Source organism: Lepus europaeus, chromosome 12 (genome assembly GCF_033115175.1).
Source record: "Lepus europaeus isolate LE1 chromosome 12, mLepTim1.pri, whole genome shotgun sequence".
NCBI lineage: Eukaryota > Metazoa > Chordata > Mammalia > Lagomorpha > Leporidae > Lepus > Lepus europaeus.
This window is the reverse complement of record NC_084838.1, coordinates 85,879,137-85,900,669: the sequence shown is the minus strand read 5'-3', so window position 1 is coordinate 85,900,669 and position 21,533 is coordinate 85,879,137. Positions and strand designations below refer to the sequence as shown.

General features: G+C 39.3%; 1 pseudogene; it reads left to right on the top strand.

The window, feature by feature from the left end:
• The window catches only part of LOC133771049 (UBX domain-containing protein 6-like), a 52,943-nt pseudogene that overhangs the window by 8,851 nt on the left and 22,559 nt on the right, over positions 1 to 21,533 (top strand).

Here is a 21,533-nt window from a genome sequence, read left to right as displayed (position 1 = left end):
CACAAAAACAAAGCCACAGGCAGATTTTAAGACATATTACAGGGCAGTTAAAATCACAACAGCCTGTACTGGCAAAACAAATAAACAAAAAAACAAAAACAAAAAAACCAGAAGGGTAAATTAATTAATGGAACAGAATAGAAACTCCAGAAATCAATCCACACATCTGCAACCAACTTATCTTTGACAAAGGAGCTAAAATCAATCCCTGTAGCAAGGATACTCAGATACTCTCTTCAACAAATGGTGCCGGGAAAACTAGATCCTAGATCTCCACATGAGAAAGTATGAAGCAAGACCCCCATATTACACATTATATAAATATCTGCTCAAAATGGCTTGAAGATCTAAATCAATGACCAATACATCAAATTATTAGGAAACCTTGAAAGACAATAGCATAGGCAAAGACATCTTGTAAAAGACACCAGAAGCACAGGCGACCAAAGCCAAAATTCACAAATGGGATTATTTAAAGCTGAGAAGCTTCCATGCTGGAAAAAAGAAAGAAAGAAAGAAAGAAAGAAAGAAAGAAAGAAAGAAAGAAAGAAAGAAAGAAAGAAAGAAAGAAAGAAAGAAAGAAAGAAAGGAAGGAAGGAAGGAAGGAAGGAAGGAAGGAAGGAAGGAAGGAAGGAAGGAAGGAAGGAAGAAAGAAAAAAGAAAAAAACACCCAGCAAAGTGAAGGGGCAATCGATGGAATGGGAGAAGTTATTTGCAAACTGAGCTACTGGTAAAGGGTTAATATCCAGAATCTATAAAGAGTTCAAGAAATTCAACAATAAAACAAACAATCCAGTTAAGAAATGAGCAAAGGACTTAAACAGGCATTTTTCAAAAGAGGAATTTCAAATGGCCAACAGACGCTTGAAAAAATGCTCAGGAACACTAGCCATCAGTTAAATGTCAATCAAAACCACAGTGAAGTTTCACCTTACCACAGTTAGAATGGCTTTCTTACAGAAATCAACAAACAAATGCTGGCAAGGATGTAGGGAAACAGGTACCCTCATCCATTGTTGGTGGGAACGTAAACTTGTACAGCCACTGTGGTAGACAATATGGAGATACCTCAGAAATTTGAATATAGACCTACCATATGACCAAGCCATCCCACTCCTGGGAATTTACGCAAAGTAAATGAAATCAGAATATGAAAGAGTTATCTGTTTCCCCATGTTTATTGCAGCTCAGTTCACAGTAGCTAAGATATGGAATTAACCCAGATGTCCATCAACTGAAGACTGGATAAAGATATAGTATATGTACCTCCATGGAATACTACACAGCAGCAAAAAAAAAAAAAAAAAAAAGAAAAAAAGAAAGAAAGAAATCCTGTCATTTGCAACCAAATGGATGCAACTGGAAACATTATACTTAATGAAATAAGCCAGTTCCAAAAAGAAAATACCATATGTTCTCAGTGGTAACTAATAGAGTACCTTTGATGGTAATCTATAGAAGTGAAACTGACACTTTGAAATGCAATGATTTTGAATAGCCCTTGTCTTGACTATTGAGGAATGGGTTTCTTGTTTGTTTGTTTATTGTTTATACCATTTGTTAACACTTCACTTGGTGTAGGATTAATCTTACATGTATCAATTTAATTCAAAATAGATCTTTATAAAAAAATAAGAATACCAATAGGAGAGGGAAGAGAAAGAATAATGGGGAGTGTAGGCCAGTGGGGAGGGAGGGGTGGCTGGGAAGAATCATTATGCTATATTTGTATATATGAAATGCATGAAGTTTACCTTAAAACAAGTTTTCTAGGCAAGAAAAAAAACTGTTTAAAAACTGAAAAAAAACCTCTCTCCTTTTCTCTGCCTCTCTCTCTGTCCTTCAAATAATTAAATAAATCTCTAAAAATGTAAAAAAAAAACAGATTTTATTGAGGATTTTTGCATCTATGTTCATCAGGGATATTGGTCTGTAATTCTCTTTCAATGTTGCATCTCTTTCTGGCTTAGGAATTAAGGTGATGGTGGCTTCATAGAAAGAATTTGGGAGGATTCCCTCTTTTTCGATTGCTCTGAATAGTTTGAGAAGAATTGGAGTTAGTTCTTCTCTAAATGTCTGGTAGAACTCAGCAGTGAATCCATCTGGCCCTGGGCTTTTCTTTGTTGGGAGGGCCTTTATTACTGTATCAATTTCTGTGTCAGTTATTGGTCTGTTTAGGTTTTCTATGTCTTCCTGGCTCAATTTAGGGAGGTTGTATGTGTCCAAGAATCTGTCCATTTCTGATAGATTTCCCTGTTTGCTGGCATACAAGTCCTTGTAGTAATTTCTGATGATTCTTTTTATTTCTGCGGCGTCTGTTGTTACGTTTCCCATTTCATCTCTGATCCTATTAATTTGGGTCTTTTCTTTTTTTAGTTAGTTGGGCCAATGGGGTGTCAATTTTGTTTATTTTTTCAAAAAACCAGCTCCTCGTTTGGCTGATTTTTTGTAATGTTTTTTTGGATTCAATCCTGTTGATTTCTTCTCTGATTTTAATTATTTCTCTTTTCCTACTGGGTTTGGGTTTGGTTTGCTGCAGATTTTCTAGATCCTTGAGATGACTTGAAAGCTCATCTATTTGGTGCCTTTCCAATTTCTTGATGTACGCACCTATTGATATAAACTTTCCTCTTAACACTGCTTTTGTTGTATCCCATAGGTTTTGGTATGTTGTGCTGTTATCCTCATTTACTTCCAGAAAATTTTTGATTTCTCTTTTAATTTCTTTTATGACCCATTGTTCATTCAGGAGCATGTTGTTCAATCTCCATGTGTTTGCACGTGCTCTAGGGATTCCTGAGTTGCCAATTTCCAATTTCATTCCTTTGTGGTCTGAGAAGCTGCATGGTATGATTCTAATTCTTTTGAATTTGCTGAGACTTGCTTTATGGCCTAGTATGTGGTCAATCCTAGAGAGGGTTCCATGTACTGCTGAGAAGAATGTAAAGTCCTTAGATGTAGGATGAAATGTTCTGTAGATATCTGTTAGATCCATTTGGGCTATAGTGTCATTTAAATCTACTGTCTCCTTGTTGATCTTCTGTTCTGTTGATCTGTCTATCTCTGAGAGTGGAGTGTTGAAGTCCCCCAGTACTATTGTGTTGGGGTCTAAGTCTCCCTTTAAGTCCCTTAACAAGTCTTTTAAATAAGCTGGTGCCCTGTAATTAGGTGCATATACATTGATAATCGTTATATCTTCCTGTTGAATGGATCCCTTAATCATTATATAGTGCCCCTCTTTGTCTCTCCTAACAGTTTTTGTGGTAAAGTTTATGTTGTCCGATATTAAGATGGCTACGCCCGCTCTCTTTTCTCTGCCTCTCTCTCTGTCCTTCAAATAATTAAATAAATCTCTAAAAATGTAAAAAAAAAAAAAAAAAAAAAACCAGATTTTATATTTCAACATCTAGAAGAGTTTGGGGAGTCAATTTATCTTGGATCCAACACAGTCTCTTTTTGTATTCCCTCAATACTTTAACCCTTACCATTCCCGTATCATTGATCTGTCATTTCTTCCACAAGTAACTTCATATCCTAGAGCTTCTGTTCACCAGTTAATCTCTCCAGGTTTTGTCTAGTCATTTCTTCTACCTATTCATCCAGTAAATGCAAGGAAGGAACCAAAAGTCAAACAGACCTCAGACAGAATATCTCAGAAAGCCTGATGGAAACTAAAAAGCTATAGTTATACTCATTTTTATGCCTTTAAAACTACCACATGTCAGTCCTTCCAGATTATCAGTAATGAAAATGTCAGTGTCCAAATCCAACAAAATAAATTACTATATCATAGTAAAGTCCTTCAGTCTGAATTAAAATGGTACAGCCACTCTGAAATGTACTCTGGCAGTTCCTCAAAGGGTTCAAACAGAGGCCGGCACTGTGGCACAGTAGGTTAATCCTCTGCCTGTGGCGCCAGCATCCCATATGGGCACTGGTTCTCGTCCCTGCTGCTCCTCTTCCAATCTCTGCTGTGGCCTGGGAAGGCAGTGGAAGATGGCTCAAGTCCTTGGGCCCCTGCACCCACATGGGAGACCGGGAAGCCCCTGCCTCCTGGCTTCGGATAGGTGCAGCTCCAGCCATTGCGGCCACCTGGGAAATGAACCAGCGGACAGAAGACCTTTCTCCCTGTCTCTCCTTCTCACTGTCTTTAACTCTATCTCTCAAATAAATAAGTAAAATCTTAAAAAAAAAAAAAACCAAAGGGTTCAAACACAGTTAGCATATGACCCAGCAATTCTACTCCTAGGTATATGTCTAAGAAAAATGAAAACATATTTCCATAGAAAAATTTACATATGTATGTCCATATACACATTATTCATAATGTATTAAAAGAAACAACTCAAATGTCTATCAACAATGACTAAAAATATGTGATGTCCACATAACAGAGTATGAATCAACTATAAAAAGGAATGAAATACTGATACTTGCTTCAGTATGGTTGGTAATTAACAACATTATTCTAAGTGAAAGAAACTAGTTATAAAAGACCACGTATTGTTGGAGTCATTTATTTAAAACATCCAGAATAGGGAAATCTATAGAAACCCATAGTAGGTCAGTGGTTGCCGAGGGCTGAGGTGGTTAGAGGGAAATGAGGAATGAATATTAACAGGTACAAGGATTTTTTTGTGGGTAATAAAATGTAAATTGTATACTATATTTTAAATGAGTGAATTGTGTAGTATAATTATATCTTAATCAAACTATGATTTTAAAAATTACACAGGTTAACTGTCATCTTTGCAAAGCCCTAAATCATGCAAAGTGAACAGAGGGCTTTATTACTCAAATTGTTTCTGCCATAATTATTAGCAATTATGAGGTATTCCACAGCATTGTGGTGTGCAGTTTTACACATATTGTATCTAAATATCACAAAAATTTTGCAAAGCAGATGCTCTTAGTGGACAACTAAGACATTTTTTTACCTTTTTGTCATGCAATGCTGTAATTAAACACAATTTAGAATAATGTACAAGACTACTTCAAAAAGTTCATGAAGATTTAACTAAAGGATAAATTTTGGTACAAAAAATTCTGAACTCCAGGCATACAAAGAGTCTAACAATTCATTAAAATACATATTATTAAAAAATTATGTATAGATTTCAAATTATCTGCACCAAAATAAATTTATCATTAATTCTATTTTTCATAAATTTTGAGTACTCTTCTGTATACATGAGTATTGCCCCTATTAGTGGAAAGATAAAAAATAAAGCAAACAAATAAAAATAATGAACTGTCACAGCATGAAAAGTAACTATTTACAAATTACAAATATAAATCTGAAATTTTTTGCTTCTGTAAATTTAGTGACTGGTAGCCTGAGTCACCCTGCTCTGAGCAAGCACCCAGGTAATGTAATATAAAGCAGACCCTAGCACTCGCATTTTGAACTTGAATCATCCAAGGCTTTTTGGCAATTTTTTTTTTAAACAGGAAAAAAGGAAGAGGAGACAGGAAATCTTTCTAGAAAGTAAGAATATTTTCACAAGGACCTCAATTTCAGAAGCTGCTTAAAAGTAGTCTATGAAAGTCAGTAATTTCATAACAATCAAAGAAGGTAAACAAAAAGTGTTTATTATGTGATGCAATTGACTGATGCCAATTTCTAAAATGTTCTAATAGAAGGGTATAAAATTAGAAATCATCAAACTGAAGAATAATCATAAACCGACCCCAATTTATTCAACTGATATTTCTTCCCTTTGATTAAAGAGAATGTAGAAACAGACAGATGTTCCCTTGTGTTCTGCCTGAAATGTAAGAAATATTGTTAAAGCACACAAGATGTAACCTGTGGTAGGATATCTGGGGGTTGAATGGAGATGGGTGGCCAGTGAGACTGCCCCCCATGCTTGGATCTTGCTTTAGGTCCTGTACATGGTACAAATGTATGCCTTTTCTCTGCTATACTTTAAACTGGAATTTTTATCCTTTGCCCATGTTGGCATTCTTCACCCATCAATAACAACACCCACCAATTTTGCCAGCTTTAACTTACCACTACCCTCATGACCATGCTTCCAAATAAAATTCAGACCAAAATACTCAAGTGTGACTGAAGTTTATGAGTCTCATGATATTTTGGGGGTAGGAATAGGGAAAATATCATCGGGAAGTCAGAACCAGAATTTCATCTTTTCTAGCCTGAAAGAACATCTATACCTTGTTACGAAGATAACAGGAAACCATCAAAAGATAACCTCTTTCAGGATAGAGTTACCTGGTATTGATATTAATGTGTGAGGGATCATCAAAGAATTCACAGAAAGTGCATATTATGGGGGGAGAAAACAACAATGGATTTCAAAAAAATTTTTGTGACAAAATAAAATTATCTTTTGCTTCCACTTTCCCACAAACGTTCTAAAGTACCCTCATATTTGTCAAGAACATTTGGAAGAGCCACTGTGACCAGAAAAGGATTAAGGTTCAGAGAGAACTATCAAGTGGACTATTGAACATACTTCTCTCAGAGAGTTTTAAAGGCAAATTGAAACCACCAATTTCTGTGGGTAAATCAATTTTAAAGTGATTTTGCACGTGGCACAAATGAAATAAAGGCACATTTATGGCTTACATGTGTATTTATTAAGACAAGCACCTTAGCATTCCACTTTTCCCAAATCAATGTGAATATTAGGTTGTCAGTATCTTTCAGCCAACGGCCACCAGCATTACACCTATAGGTAAAAATATGGGTATCTTGGTCATTCAATGAAGGAGAATGACCCATGGAGAACTGTGGGGTCTCTGAGTACTAGGACGTTAGGGAAAACTTACAGGATCTGAGTTAATGTTAAGTTATTGTGAGAGGATTCCAAAAAGTCAGACATCATTGTAAATTAAATGCTTTTAGGAGACATTCTATGATTTGCTATCTCAATGGCTCTCATCTAGGAAAAGATGAAAGCCAGGCTAAAGGAGTAATTGGTAAAGAAGCATTAGTTACTCTAAATAGCCAAGAGAAGAGGTAGTTTACAGTTTTTTTGGTTTCATTTTACTTCATTTCTGCTTGTGCATAGACAAAATTACACGGATGGTCTTATATTCTAATTCATTTAATCCTGATCAGAGAATGAGCTTGCCTGATGTTTGTGTTTTTATGATTTAATGTTCAACAAACAAAATCAAGCCCTGGAGGATAACGCCAGCTCACTCACAGGTGTCGGGTGGGGCTATCGAAAGAGAAAAATAAAGAATCCTTGACTGGTCTGAAAGTATGCTAGAAAAAGAATAAAATATGACTTAGCATCACAGGTGACAGAAATACAAGTATATCCAAAGAAATGGTGATAATAATAAAAGTACATGGACAAAATTTGTCACATGGACTGTGTGGAATCTCATTTTCTTTTTTTCATTTAGCTATGTACTGTTTAAAAGACACACCTAATGAAAAATGACCCCCAAAATCTGGTAGAAAAATTTACACTTGGCAAACACTAATTAAAACAGTTTCAGTGAGACTTATATTAGCATGGGCAAAATGGACTTTAAAGCATGGTTTTTAACAGGCATAAACCTCTTTATAAAATTATAAGGTAAAATTTATCAGGATGTTACCAGTGTTAATTATTTTGAACTTGTGTGCATCCAATGCAATTGCATAAAAAGATAGAAACAAAAATTTCCAGGATTACAAATGGAAATTAATGAACTCAAAATCATGTCAGATTTTTTAATGTTCCTGTCTTAGTAAACAATAGCTCACCTTTACCTATAAGCCACATTATTAAATGGTCATTATCTCAGGGATGAAAATTTAATTAAAATGACTAAAATATAAGGATGAGAAGACTTACAGGCATTTTACATATATATATATATATATATATATATATATATATATATATATATATATATAAACTAGTTAGAAATCTTCACTAATCATAGGATTCTTCTTGGTCTAGAGAGTTTTTCCAATGAGTTCACTTAGTAGGCAAGTAACAGATAATTCAAATCTAATACAAACTATTTCCAAGCCTATATTAAATAAGACCTCTCTGTTTTATTACATTGGTATAACATTTAACACAAAGCCAATGCAAAAAAAATTATTTTAGAACTATTAACTACATAAGGTATCTCGAACATTTAGATCACTCAGATATGTTCCAAAGGTTCTCTCAACACATGATTCAGGGCTAGGTCAAAGTCAAATCCTGACTGCCATGACCAGTGAAAATAATCAGAGCCATTTTTCATTTCAGGAAGTGCACTTACAATGAGAGTGGAAGCAGTAATAGCCAAAGGTACCAGCTCCCTATGGTCCTTAGCACACATACTCAAGTCAACACCTCCAAAACAAGTGGCTACTATGAGTGCAAAATGAGTTCTGAGGTGTTCTGTTCTAGACTTCAGCTTAAGTCACTTTATATTCTTCAGCTCTATTCTGGCAGGAAATTTGATACCTCGAGAAAACCTGAGAAAACTGTCCCATTACATGGAAACAGGAAGTGAGCAAAAGACAGCCTTGAGCCAGCACCTCCCAAGCCTCCTAACCTCCCATGTTCTCAGAGTTCTTCCAAGATACAGACAAGCTACACGAAACTTCTACACATGTGGCCTCTGTGAACACATTCAAGATCACTATCTGGCCAAAATAGAGCTATTCCCATACACATTCATTAGGGAAAATTGTTTTCATCTAGGAACCCAAGAAAACTTAGCAACAAAGAAGTTTCTCATGTAATTATCTACACTAACATATTATATTAAAAATTATGTTAATGTTACCAATGCTAAGAAAAACAAAATACATGACAAAATTGAACACCTATTTCTGGAAGGGGCAAGGCAGTTAGATCATTAGTAATAGAAGGAAATATCCATAATCTGGTAAAATTGATTTTTTCAAATCCTATGGCAAACTTAATGGTAAAACATTTGAAGTATTTTGTTAAAAACAAAATAAGACAATAATTCTGGCAAGCTCCCTTTCTATTCAACACCATATGGAAGACACTAGCTGACTTAATGAGGTAACAAAAGAAATAAAAGTGCAACAATTGAAAAAAGCAAAGCTGTCATAATTCCCCGATCAGCTTATCATATTTTTTTGTTTTATTTTGTTTTGTGTTTTGACAGGGAGAGTTAGACAGTGAGAGAGATAGAGAGAAAGGTCTTCCTTCTGTTGGTTCACCACCCAAATGGTCGCTACTGCCAGCACGCTGCGCCCATCAGAAGCCAGGAGCCAGGTGCTTCTCCTGGTCTCCCATGCGGGTGCAGGGCCCAAGCACTTGGGCCATCCTCCACTGCACTCCAGGGCCACAGCAGAGCGCTGGACTGTAAGAGGAGCAACCGGGACAGAACCCTGCGCCGCAAGCAGAGGATTAGCCATGTGAGCCATGGCACTGGCCTCAGCTTATCATGTTTAATCCCTCTAGTGAATACTTGTGTCTATTATATAACTCTTATACTTTATAATAACTATAATTTGATTCTTTAACTTAAAGAAGTTTATGAAAAATGCCTACATCTTACTAAAGTAAAAATAATTATGACAGCCATCTCTTTAACAAATTCAAATGCAAACGTGGGAAATTTAAAAAGTCATCAATCCCTTCAGTGGACAGTAAATAACAGCAATAAAAATCATTTAAAACATTATGTACTAGGCCAGCGCCGTGGCTCACTTGGCTAATCCTCCGCCTGTGGTGCCGGCACCCCGGGTTCTAGTTCCTTTTGGGGCACCGGGTACTAGTACCGGTTGCCCCTCTTCCAGTCTAGCTCTTTCCTGTGGCCCGGGAAGGCAGTGGAGGATGGCCCAAGTGCTTGGGTCCCTGCACCCACATGAGAGACCAGGAGGAAGTACCCAGCTCCTTGCTTCGGATCAACACATTGCCGGTCCTAGAGGCCATTAGGGGGGTGAACCAATGGAAGGAAGACCTTTCTCTCTGTCTCTCTCTCACTGTCCATAACTCTCTCTGTCTCTCTCTCTCTCTCACTGTCTAACTCTGCCGGGCAAAAAAAAAAAAAAAAAATCACGTACTATAGATTAAAACAGTGGCTAAGAAGACATCTCCAAGAGAAAAGCCTGGTTTCAAATATTTTTAGCTGGCTGTTTGGCCTGTCTTTTGAGATGTAAAAACTGATGGCAGAGTTGTCCATGTGTAAAAGTATAGACTCAGCTGATATTAAAATATGAAAAGCGGGATACAAAATACCCATATATTCAAGCCCTACTAAAACACACTAGCAAGGTTAAGCCTTTTAACAAAGCATTTCAGTAATCAAAATTAAAATATGAGTGGAAATTCATGACTCTATTTCTCCTTAGCAGTCACAGATAAATTCATACTTATAATGGTACATATAATAGTTCCTGGAAAGAATGGAATTAAAAGATATGTTTATTTTGGAGCAAGAAATTTTGAAATCTACTGATGTGAGTAGGCTTTAAAAAGTTCATTAAATGCTCGCACTGCGGCTCAATAGGCTAATCCTCCGCCTGCGGCGCCAGTACCCCAGGTTCTAGTCCCGATCGGGGCACCGATCCTGTCCCGGTTGCCCCTCTTCCAGGCCAGCTCTCTGCTGTGGCCAGGGAGTGCAGTGGAGGATGGCCCAAGTGCTTGGGCCCTGCACCCCATGGGAGACCAGGAGAAGCACCTGGCTCCTGGCTTCAGATCAGTGCGGTGCACCGGCCGCAGCACTCTGGCATTGGAGGGTGAACCAACGGAAAAGGAAGACCTTTCTCTCTGTCTGTCTCTCTCTCTCACTGTCCACTCTGCCTATCAAAAAAATAAAATAAAAAATAAAAAGTTCATTAAAAAATATAGTATGGAAAAACCATATTTGGTACAAATTCAAAAATTTGTACCAAAGTATACTTACCTTTTTTAAAGGGTTTACCTTAGTTGATTTTATTTCACATATTTTCTTTAACTTAATATTTATTAATTTTTGAGATAATATTTTTAATTTACATTATAGTCAAAGACTTAGTGATTCCATTAAATAAAGAGTAGGACAAAATAAAGAGTAAAGCTACCATAGCCTAGCAGAAAACAGTCAAGAGCTATAAACAATTATAATGAAAAGATGTTAAACTTCACTCATATAAAGTAAATTTTAAAACAGTCACAAATTATTGAAATTCTGGGAGTATATAATTAATAATTTTTTTGAGAAAGATTTAAAGCAAAGTTTGACAAAACACTAGTTGCAGCAAAACTGATACACACAGGCATTCCTGTATTTATTCTCATATCCTGTTTCTCTCTTTCTTCCTCTTCTTTTTCTCCTCCCTCTGTCTTCCTTCCTTTTATCCTTCTTTATCTCTTTCTCTATCTTCTTGATTTTAATATTAGCTCCCACATATAAAGAAAAACATCTGGTATTTGTCTTTCTTGTATTTTCTGTATCTGGCTTATCTCACTCAAAAAGATTTATATTTTATTTCCATTTTACTTGAACTTTTTGAAGTTCCTTCATATTCATATGGACTATAAATATCTGTTCAATAAAAGAGAAAATGCCTGACAAATATTTCACAGTCTCATGATTTTTTTGGAGCTATGGTTCTCAGCCTGACGCTGTCCAACTTACCTATGCAGGGTGAGTGTCAGACTCAGAACAGCCTGGGAACCGGCCACCCCCATGGCTGATCGCATCTCTACCACTCCTAAAAGGCATCCTCTACTGGATGGAATCCTGAAGGAAGGGGATTATTAGCCTCCAGTGGGAGGAAAGGTCAAAACTTCACGTTTGCAACATTATCAAAGTTACCAAATTATTGGGAGAAACATAGCCTTTCGATGCCTTGAACAAGAGATGGTTAGAACAGGGCAGACATCCGAGCGAGTAATGCTAGAGCCAGCTTTACACAGCTTGGTCTGCTGCCAGTGTTTGCAGTAGTCAGATTTAATTTTAGTGACACTATGAAATGTAGTGTGCTGTGCATAAAATATTAATGTAGCGGATAATTGGGCACTCCAAAATAACCAAGTCTATGTACACTGATAAATACTGACTCGGTGAAATGTTCTGGCATTTACAGATATTCCTCTCCCTCTAAAAGTAAATGATAATATCTGTTGTAATTCCAGCTTGTTCATGCTTCCTGTGGTGTTTCTTGCCTGCTAATACACATATTAGAAGAAGCCAACAGGTATATAAAAACAAGCCCTCCTCTTAGAGCTAATAAAAACAGTGGATTTTACAGCATACAATTGGACAAATTAATACTCTATCAGCAAATAATAATAAAAATATTCTCTACATGAATTTTCATCTATAGATAAGCTAGAGGAACATATATATTATATATAATATATATACACAATGGAATCAATGGAATATTTCTTTGCCATAAAAAAGCATAGAGTCCTGTCAGTTGTGAGAACATGGATAGAACTGGAGGACTTCACGTTAAATGAAGTAAGTCTGACACAAAATGAAAAAATACCTCATGACCAGCACAGTGGCTCACTAGGCTAATCCTCCGCCTGCGGCACCAGCACTCCGGGTTCTAGTCCCGGTTGGGGTGCTAGATTTTGTCCCGGTTGCTCCTCTTCCAGTCCAGCTCTCTGCTGTGGCCTGGGAAGGCAGTGGAGGATGGCCCAAGTGCTTGGGCCCTGCACCCACATGAGAGACCAGAAAGAAGCACCTGGCTCCTGGTTTCGGATCTGTGCAGCGCACCGGCCACAGCACACCAGCCTTAGCAGCCATTTGGGGGGTGAACCAACGGAAGGAAGACCCTTTCTCTCTGTCTCTCTCTCTCACTGTCTAACTCTGCCTGACAAAAAAAAATGAAAAGAAATACCTCATGATCTCATTCATAATTGGATCCTAAAAGATGTTGATCTAATAGAAGTTAGAGAATAGAACAGTGGCTACCAGAGGCTTGGGAGAATGTAGGGTAGGAGGCAGGGACAGAGATAGGTTGGGCAATAGGAGCAAAGTCACATTAGATAGGAAGAGTAAGTCCTGGTTTTTTATCACAGCCTAGTGAACATAGTTAACAATGTTTCCTACATCTTAAAATACTTAGGAAGGAAGATTTCGAAAGTACTCAACATAAAGAAATGACAAAAGGTTAAAACGATGGGTATGCTACTTATCCTGCTTTGATCATTATCCAATGTATACATAATTCAAAGCATTTCATTGTTCCTTATAAATATGTACAAATACTATAGGCAATCAAATGATTAAATTAATAAAATAGAGAGATCTGAATATCATCCAGTTTCTCACTTTTGTATCAAAAAGTCATCACACATATCTACATTCAGCTCTTTTCCACACTTCTCAATCATATTTCTCAAGAGAAATGTCCACACTCACCCTCCATCATATTCTTCAATTTGCTACAGGCTTTCATCTGCACGACTCTTCCAATGTCCCATCCAAAGTCACTGACTAAAAATGAACAGACACAGTCTTCAATAGAGCTGTTTGCATGTTCTCTTTTGCTTATTACTTTGTCATCCATAAAAGCACTTCTCTGGTTCTTCCATACCTATCTGGTCCTCCTCTCCAGCTTTCTGGAATCTACCTCCTCTGCTTATACCCTCAGTATCAGTGTGGCCTGGGCCTCCATTCCTGCCCTCTGCTCTCCCTGGAAGATCTTTACTGCCACCCCCACTTTCAATTATATCAATGACTAATAAACTTCAGTGGGTAGTCTAGATTACTGTTCTGAGTACCTAGCATCAATACATCCAAACACACACGATTCATGTCTACCTGGATATTTGCATCTATTTTGTCACCAATGGATCTAAAATGTAATTTTTCTCCCCCCCACTTCCCCGTTTCCCCAGGCTGATCTAACAATCTCCCCATCTTCAGCTCAAGCATAGTCAACCGCACTCATGTACATATCTGATGTTCATTTTTTACTTTTCTTCTACCCATGATAAAACCAATCTTTAGGTCCTAGCTGTATCCAGATCTTCCAGATACATGGAAATGGTGCTGCTGTTGCCCTGATATCTTTTACGTCTGCCTCCTTTTCCTCCTCAAATTCCTGTTCTTTCAAACCACCACTCTTTGACTGGATTATTTTAACAGTCTCCTATCTCCTGATTTTCACTTTCTTCTAAAATAGGATGTAACAAAATACAACTTCCTCTCCAAATTCAACCCCCTGACTGTTTTGGTTAACAAAGTTTTATTGGAATACAGCCAAGTCTATTCATTTACATATTGCACATAGCTGTCACTGTGCTACAATAACATTAACAAGACAGCAGTTAAAACCGGGACCATGTGGCCCATGAAGTTGAAAATATTTACTATGTTGGTTCATTAAAGAAAACTTTGCCATAAAAGCTTCTCTCACTTTTCAAAATGTAAATAATTCATTCTTCCGCTCAAAATGACTCTCCAATGCTTGCTCATAGGTTAAAACTCAAACTACTTAGTACATCAACTAAACATGATTCAAAATCTGACCTACACTTATCATTCCAGATTCATCCTCACTTCCCCATCTCACCCCACACAAATCAAACACTGTTCTCTGATCTCACTGAATACGCCTGGCTGTCTAGTGCCTAGGGATCCTGGACCTGGCTTCATTCTCTTCTGAATTCTAGCTTCACCTCTGTCCCCCTTGGCCTGACCACTTCTTAATTACTTTTTAGGATTCAAATCAGATGCCATGCCTTCAAGGAAACTCTAATTGCCACATTTTAGTCAGGTGTCCCTCTCTCTGGCTCCGCTAAGTCCTCCTGCTTTCCTCTCAAATCTCACTCTAAAAAATGACCTCTTAGCTTCTTGTCTTTGGCTCTTAACTGTAAAGTTTCTGAAACAGAACTATAATATATTCACCCATGTACTTGTATCAGTAGCAATTGTTAGAGTTCTGGTAGGCAGGCTATGCTTAATAACTATGCGTTGATTAACTGAATGAATGAATACTATTTGCTATCTCTGAATTTTTCCTTAACTATGAAATGGATTAATTAAAACATAAACTGTAAGGGTATTTGATAATCAGGTGCATACATATACTCATAGAATATGCCTATTATCTATAATTTGTTAGCAACCAATATATGCAAGTCTGCTGCCCATACCTCTCACAAAGGGTCCAGAGTTCCATTCTGCTCAAAGCATCTATTGGCCTGGGTAAAAAATAACAAAAACATGAATATATACAGCCTTTGCCTTCAAGAAAGTTACAAATTGATAACAAACTTACACATTTGACAGCAAAGTTGGTTGTATAGATCTCTGTGGTGAGAAAAGTCACCACAATTCAAAGTACAATATGGATGATGCCCAGAGACAAATAAAAAGACTATACTGCCAGGTAGCTTGTTGTGCCTAATAAATTGTAACTGGTTTATCATATTTTAAAATTTATTAAAGTGTTGCTGAAACACTACCTTCTAGAGTTACAACTAAAACTACAATGAGGTTAATTTCTGGAAATAAAGGCAGATATAAGGATAATTGTAAGAGGTAGGTATTGTGGCACAGTGCGTTAAAGTCACCACTTGGAATGTCCACATCCCATATCCAGTGCAAGGATTCAAGTTCTGCTGCCACTTCTGACCCAGCTTCTCACTAATGAACACTCTGGGAGGCAGCAGGCGATGGCTCGAGTACTTGGATCCTTGCCACCTACATGGGAGAGCTGAATTGAGTTCCTGACTCCTGGCTTCAATCTGGCCCAGTGCCAGCTGCTGTAGGCATTTGGGGAGTGAAGAAGCAGTTAGAAGGACACACACACTCACTCTCCACTTCTCTTTTCCAAATCAATAAAAATATTTGAAAAATAAAAATAAGAATCATATGAAAAATCCTTTCAGTTATTTTATCAGACATTATAGAACACAAAAATTATAAAGGGATTAAAATGGGCCTTTGTTAAGAACATGAACAGAGAGTGTGCAAATAAAGAAACAGCAATGAGTTAGTAGTCAAAAAATTTACAAATTAATGCTGTAGATGCTTGGGTCAGATGGACCCAAGATGGAGACGTCACTACTACCTGGGGAACATTTGAATGTCAACTTCATCATTTGTGGAAATGAAGTGACAACACTGTGTTAGGATGCTTGCAGTCTCAAGAAATATAAATGCTCACGCAAAATACATTAAATGATAACAAGTATGATATCATACCAAACTACATCAAAAGAAAATAGTGTTACCCTGTGGCAAAAAAATGACCTAAATGAAAGATCTCTGTGAGATCCCAGTGGAAAGAACGGGCCATAAAAGAAGGAGGTACCTTTCTCTGAAGGGAGAAGAGAACTTCCACTTTGGCTATGACTTTGTCTAAATAAGGTTGGAGTTTGTTTGCTTCCATAGCCTTGGTAGCTCATGACAAGAGCCTCGGGTGATTACTGACAACATGAATAAGAGTGTCAATTGTTAAATCAACAACCGGAGTCACTGTGCACTTGCTCCCCATGTAGGATTTCTGCCCTTAATGCGTGTACTATGCGAATTAACAGTAAAACTAGTATTCAAACAGTACTTTATACTTAGTGTGTTTGTGTGCGATTAAAAATAATAAAATTTTCTCCTTCCTGACTGAGCCCTGCAGCCCCACCCACCACGGCCTCCAGCCAACATAAATTCTGTCAGAGTACGGCAGACATTGGCCCCACGTCACAGGACTCCATCCGGAACCAGGTGAGGAAGGAACCATGAGCCAAGCGACTGTCAGCGGGAACCAGGAGGCCCCAGAACCAACGCCGTCCCTGAGGCAAAGAGGAAGGCTCGGCCCACCTGGCGTGGCCGGCGTGTACTTCACCTGCCACTCACGGAGGGGCACCTAGAGCAAGGACCAGCCGGAGGCAGGCACCAAGGAGGTCATTCTCACAGTTCTCCTTGGACCCCGTAGCCGCGTCCATCGTGAAGATCCACACATTTAGCTAAGACCGGGACGGGTGAGGCTGGGCTTGGACAGCCTCCACTCCACTCTGAGGAGAAGTACCGGGAGGTCAAGCTGCTGACAAGGTGTTCCAGGAGCGCACTGACTGCCTGGAAGGGCCCCACGAGTGTTTTGAGGCCATCGGGTTCCTGAAGACACTGCTTCCGGTTGCTCATCAGGAGGGCCAGGAAGAGTTCTACCTGCTGAGTGAGGTCGTGCTGGCCCCACCGCCGAGACTGGCAGGCCCAAGGAGAGCTGCGGGCCTCACTGGACCAGGAGCGCTCGGTCTTCCAGCCCTCAACCTGCCCTTGGATTTCTTCACCTCATGGCAGAAGTCGAGTGAGCAGAGGCTCAGATCGGCCGCGGCAGACAGGTCGAGCATGCTATGGACCCTCCGCAGCAAGGAGGAGCAGCGAACGCTCTGTGGGTACACAAACTGGCCACTGCGCATGCGCTTCCCCGAGGCCTGCACTTCCACGTCCTAATGGACTGCAGCTGGCGGGGCCTTCCACCACCCCCATAGTGGCTGTCAGTCCTGGCCGCCAGGCTCTGGAAAGCGAATGCTTTCCTTTTGAGCTGCTGGCCTCAGCAAGGCAGAAGCTGTCGGAGGACAAGACCCTGGCCTCTTAAGAGTGCCTGCTGGTGCCCTCTGCCCTCCTGGTGGGACCCAGCTATGCTGGAGGAACTCAAGGCTGCAAGGGCCAGGCCCCAGGTGTCTGTCCTAATACTGGAGCCTCAAGGGTCCAGCTCATTCTCGCCCTTGTCCTGTCCCCTGCCTCAGAGCCTCCCAACTGCTTCCTGTGGTCTTCTGTGGCCCTGGGAATGGTGCCACGTCAGACACACCTCATTACTCAGACTCAGCCTCTCTATCAATCACAGATTGGATTTCTTTCATGCCTCTTAAGTCTTATAAATGAGCAATATATGTTACCCATTTTAATAATAATATGGGGCCGGCACCGTGGCCCATTGGTTAATCCTCCACCTGTGGCACCAGCATCCCATATGGATGCTGGTTCTAGTCCCAGCTGCCCCTCTTCCAATCCAGCTCTCTGCTATGGCCTGGGAAAGCAGTAGACGATGGCCCAAGTGCTTGGGCCCCTGCACCCGCATGGGAGAATGGGAAGAAGCTCCTGGCTCCTGGCTTTGGATAGGTGCAGTTCTGCCCGTTGTGGCCATCTGGGGAGTGAACCAACAGAAGGAAGACCTTTCTCTCTGTTTCTCCTTCTCACTGTAACTCTACCTCTTAAATAAATAAAAAAAAAACCTTTACAAAAATAATAGTACATGTGCATAAAGTGTAAAATATATGCACCAATATATTAAAAAACACTAGTTCTAAGAAGTTGGATCTTCGATGGTTTACTTATATAATGTTGCTTATCTTGATTTTTTACCATAAAGTATTTAAGTATGGACTATAAATTTAAACATTTTATATTTTTTCTTAAGGATCAAAAAGTTTACCATGTTATAAATGTGCAGGTCTAACTTATGTTAATTTGTCTCTGTTTTCTTTTCTTCTGCCTTAAGCAGTTAGCCAAGAATTTAGCTTTTCCTAGCACCAGGGATGTTTGTAAATGTAAAGCAGAAGCTACCTGAAGGTAAAAGCTTTTCATTTTTTGGAAAATAAAAAGCTGTTTTTAGGATCAAGCATTTAACTTCACAATGAAGACACCTGTATCCCACACTGGGGTGCCTACTCTTAATTCCCAGCAGGAGCTCCTGACTCCAGCTTCTTACCAGGGCACATCCTGGGAGGAAGCAGGTGATGCCTCAGGTATTGGGTTCCTGCTACCCTTGTAAGTCAAACTGAATTGGTTCCTGATTCCTGGCTTTGGCCTGGCCCTCTCTTAGCCATTATGGGCACTTAAAGAATGAAACAAGCAGATGGGAGCTCTCGCTCTCCTGCTTTCTTTCTCTCTCCTCTCCCTCTCCTTTCTGCCATACTCTCTGCCTCTGAAAGAATTTTTTTTGACAATCAGTAAATGCATTTTTTGCAAAAGAATTACAGCTCACTAAAAAACACAGAAGGTAGATCTATAACTGCCTGATATATGCTTCTGATGACAGCAGCAATTCCTCATTACATAACTAATGTGGATTTGGAGACATCAGAAGATCTCATCACAAAGATGTCATAGCAGGGAATGGATGTCATTGAAAGCTTTTCATTCTGTCGCCAGTTCACTTTCCCCTTCCAGCATCAAATGACCTCTTCAGAGATGTGTTGTGCTCTTGAGCGCTGACCACAGGAGCCAGCCAGACACCTTTGCTACTATTCTGGGATCTGACATATAGACTCCCTGAGTAGCCCTGGCCAGCCCCTTTCCTTCTCTGTCTTGCTCATTCCTAGACTCCAAGATGATATCATGATATTACCTACAGAAGGGAGACTAAGTGACGAGCACCACCTAAAGTATCCATAAAGGATCATTTACAGTCTCCTTTGTCTTTTAGAGTAATACTTTCTACAATGTCCAATTGGAAATGACAGAGAGAGAGTTGTGTGCCAACTTCCACTTTTTTGGGTCATTGATCTACATACAAGCATCAAAGACCATTACTCAAGGCTTTGTATATTTCAACATCCATCCCAAAGGACTCCAGTTCCGTCAGGTTATGTCACTGATTCACCACTGATTCTACAGAATCTGCTGAGAGAAACATAGTGGGACTAAGTTCTGCTCTTCCAGAGAGCAAACAGAAGAGCACTGGTTTCAAGTTATCAGAGAGCAGGATTTTCTTCAATGCAAAGCAAAGCAAAGCAGTCTAATATTTATATTATTATTTACCATAGTATGTTTTTTCAAAATGCTAGTCCTCTAAGACAGCAAAGGAGGAAGTGTTATTTGAAAAACACTGCATAGCAGCTGGCGCCGTGGCTTAACAGGCTAATCCTCTGCCTTGCGGCGCCGGCACACCGGGTTCTAGTCCCAGTTGGGGCGCCGGATTCTGTCCCGGTTGCCCCTCTTCCAGGCCAGCTCTCTGCTATGGCCCAGGAAGGCAGTGGAGGATGGCCCAAGTGCTTGGGCCCTGCACCCGCATGGGAGACCAGGAGAAGTACCTGGCTCCTGGCTTCGGATCAGCGAGATGTGCCCGCCGCAGCGGCCATTGGAAGGTGAACCAACGGCAAAAAGGAAGACCTTTCTCTCTGTCTCTCTCTATCTATCCACTCTGCCTGTCTAAATAAATAAATAAAATTATAAAAAAAAAAAACTGCATAGCATAGCACTCATGCTTAGAAAATCAATGCTTATGAAAATATGACAGGCTATAAAAAGTTGTATAAGAAAACTGTGACTTTGTTGAACCCAGAATTTTATAAAATTCTTTAACTAGACAACACATTTTTTAGAAGATTGATTTATTTTAAAGGTAGAGTTACAGATAGAGAGAAGGAGAGACAGAGAGAAAGGCCTTCCACCCACTAGTTCACTCCCCAAATAGCCATGATGGCTTAAGCAGGGCCTATCTGAAGCCAGGAGCCAGGAAATTCTTCTGGGTTTCCCATACAGTTGCAGAGACCCAAGCACTTGGGCCATCTTCCACTGCATTCCCAGGCCATACCAGAGAGCTGGATTGAAAGAGGAGCAGCCAGGATACTAACTGGTACCCATCTAGGATGCTGGTGCCATAGGCAGAGGGTTGGCCTTCTAAGCCCCAGTGCCAGCCCCCTAGACAATGCTTTTTCGTTCAGCATTATTTTTAGCCACATTGATGAAGTTGTCTTCTGAAAACATAGATTTTGGGATGGATTGAAAAAGACTTTCTCAAAAAGGGAAGATTCTTTGGTCACCAGTGTCAAGCATGATTGTGGGACTAACTGCCAGGAAGTTTCTGGGGAATTGTGCATTGCATGTGATAAAGGATTAGGAGACTCTAAGATCCCTTTTAATCCTCAAAATTCAGTGAATCTTTTCTACCTTAAATAAGTATCATCATTTAGTACCTTCTGTATCCATGGTTAGATCCAAAGACTAATATCTTTTATATTTGCAACTAGACATAACAAATTATACAAGACAGACCTTAGATTCTTTATCCCATTTGCCTGTGAAATAGCCCTAAAAAGCACTATAATCCCATTTCACAGATGAAAGAGAAACTGGGTGTCAACAAGTTTAAATAAATTTCACATAGACATATAGCCAAAGAACTAGCATCACAAAAATTGGAATCCATGTGCCTTTATTTTCTACTATGTAGTGTGACATCCTTAAATCTACCAGTCTCAAAGGAGACCAGTAGAGATATGGTTGAACTTGGAATATTGAAAACTTAAAGTTATTAAATAATATTTTGGGAATTAGCCCCACAGTCATTGTTAATAATATAGAAATAATGTACTACTTCTCTGAACTTATAATATCCATAAACTTTTCCTTCCATTTCTTTCTAAGGACGTAAGCAAAGACCAGACAGGTCCTCATTTTGATGTATGGTCTTTGTACTTGCTGTTAACTATCTTTGGAATGCTTTTTTTCAGGTCTGGCTATTGCTCATCCATCAGGACTCAAGTTCCATGAGGTCACTTCAGCCCAGGCTTTCTTGCTCAGCTGATGCACATCTCCTTCTGGGCACACAGTATGATCATTCTTCCTGGATACCTTGATATCTGGTGCCACCATGGAATTAGCACTTTCCAATTGGTCATGAATAGAAGTGATGTGTGTAA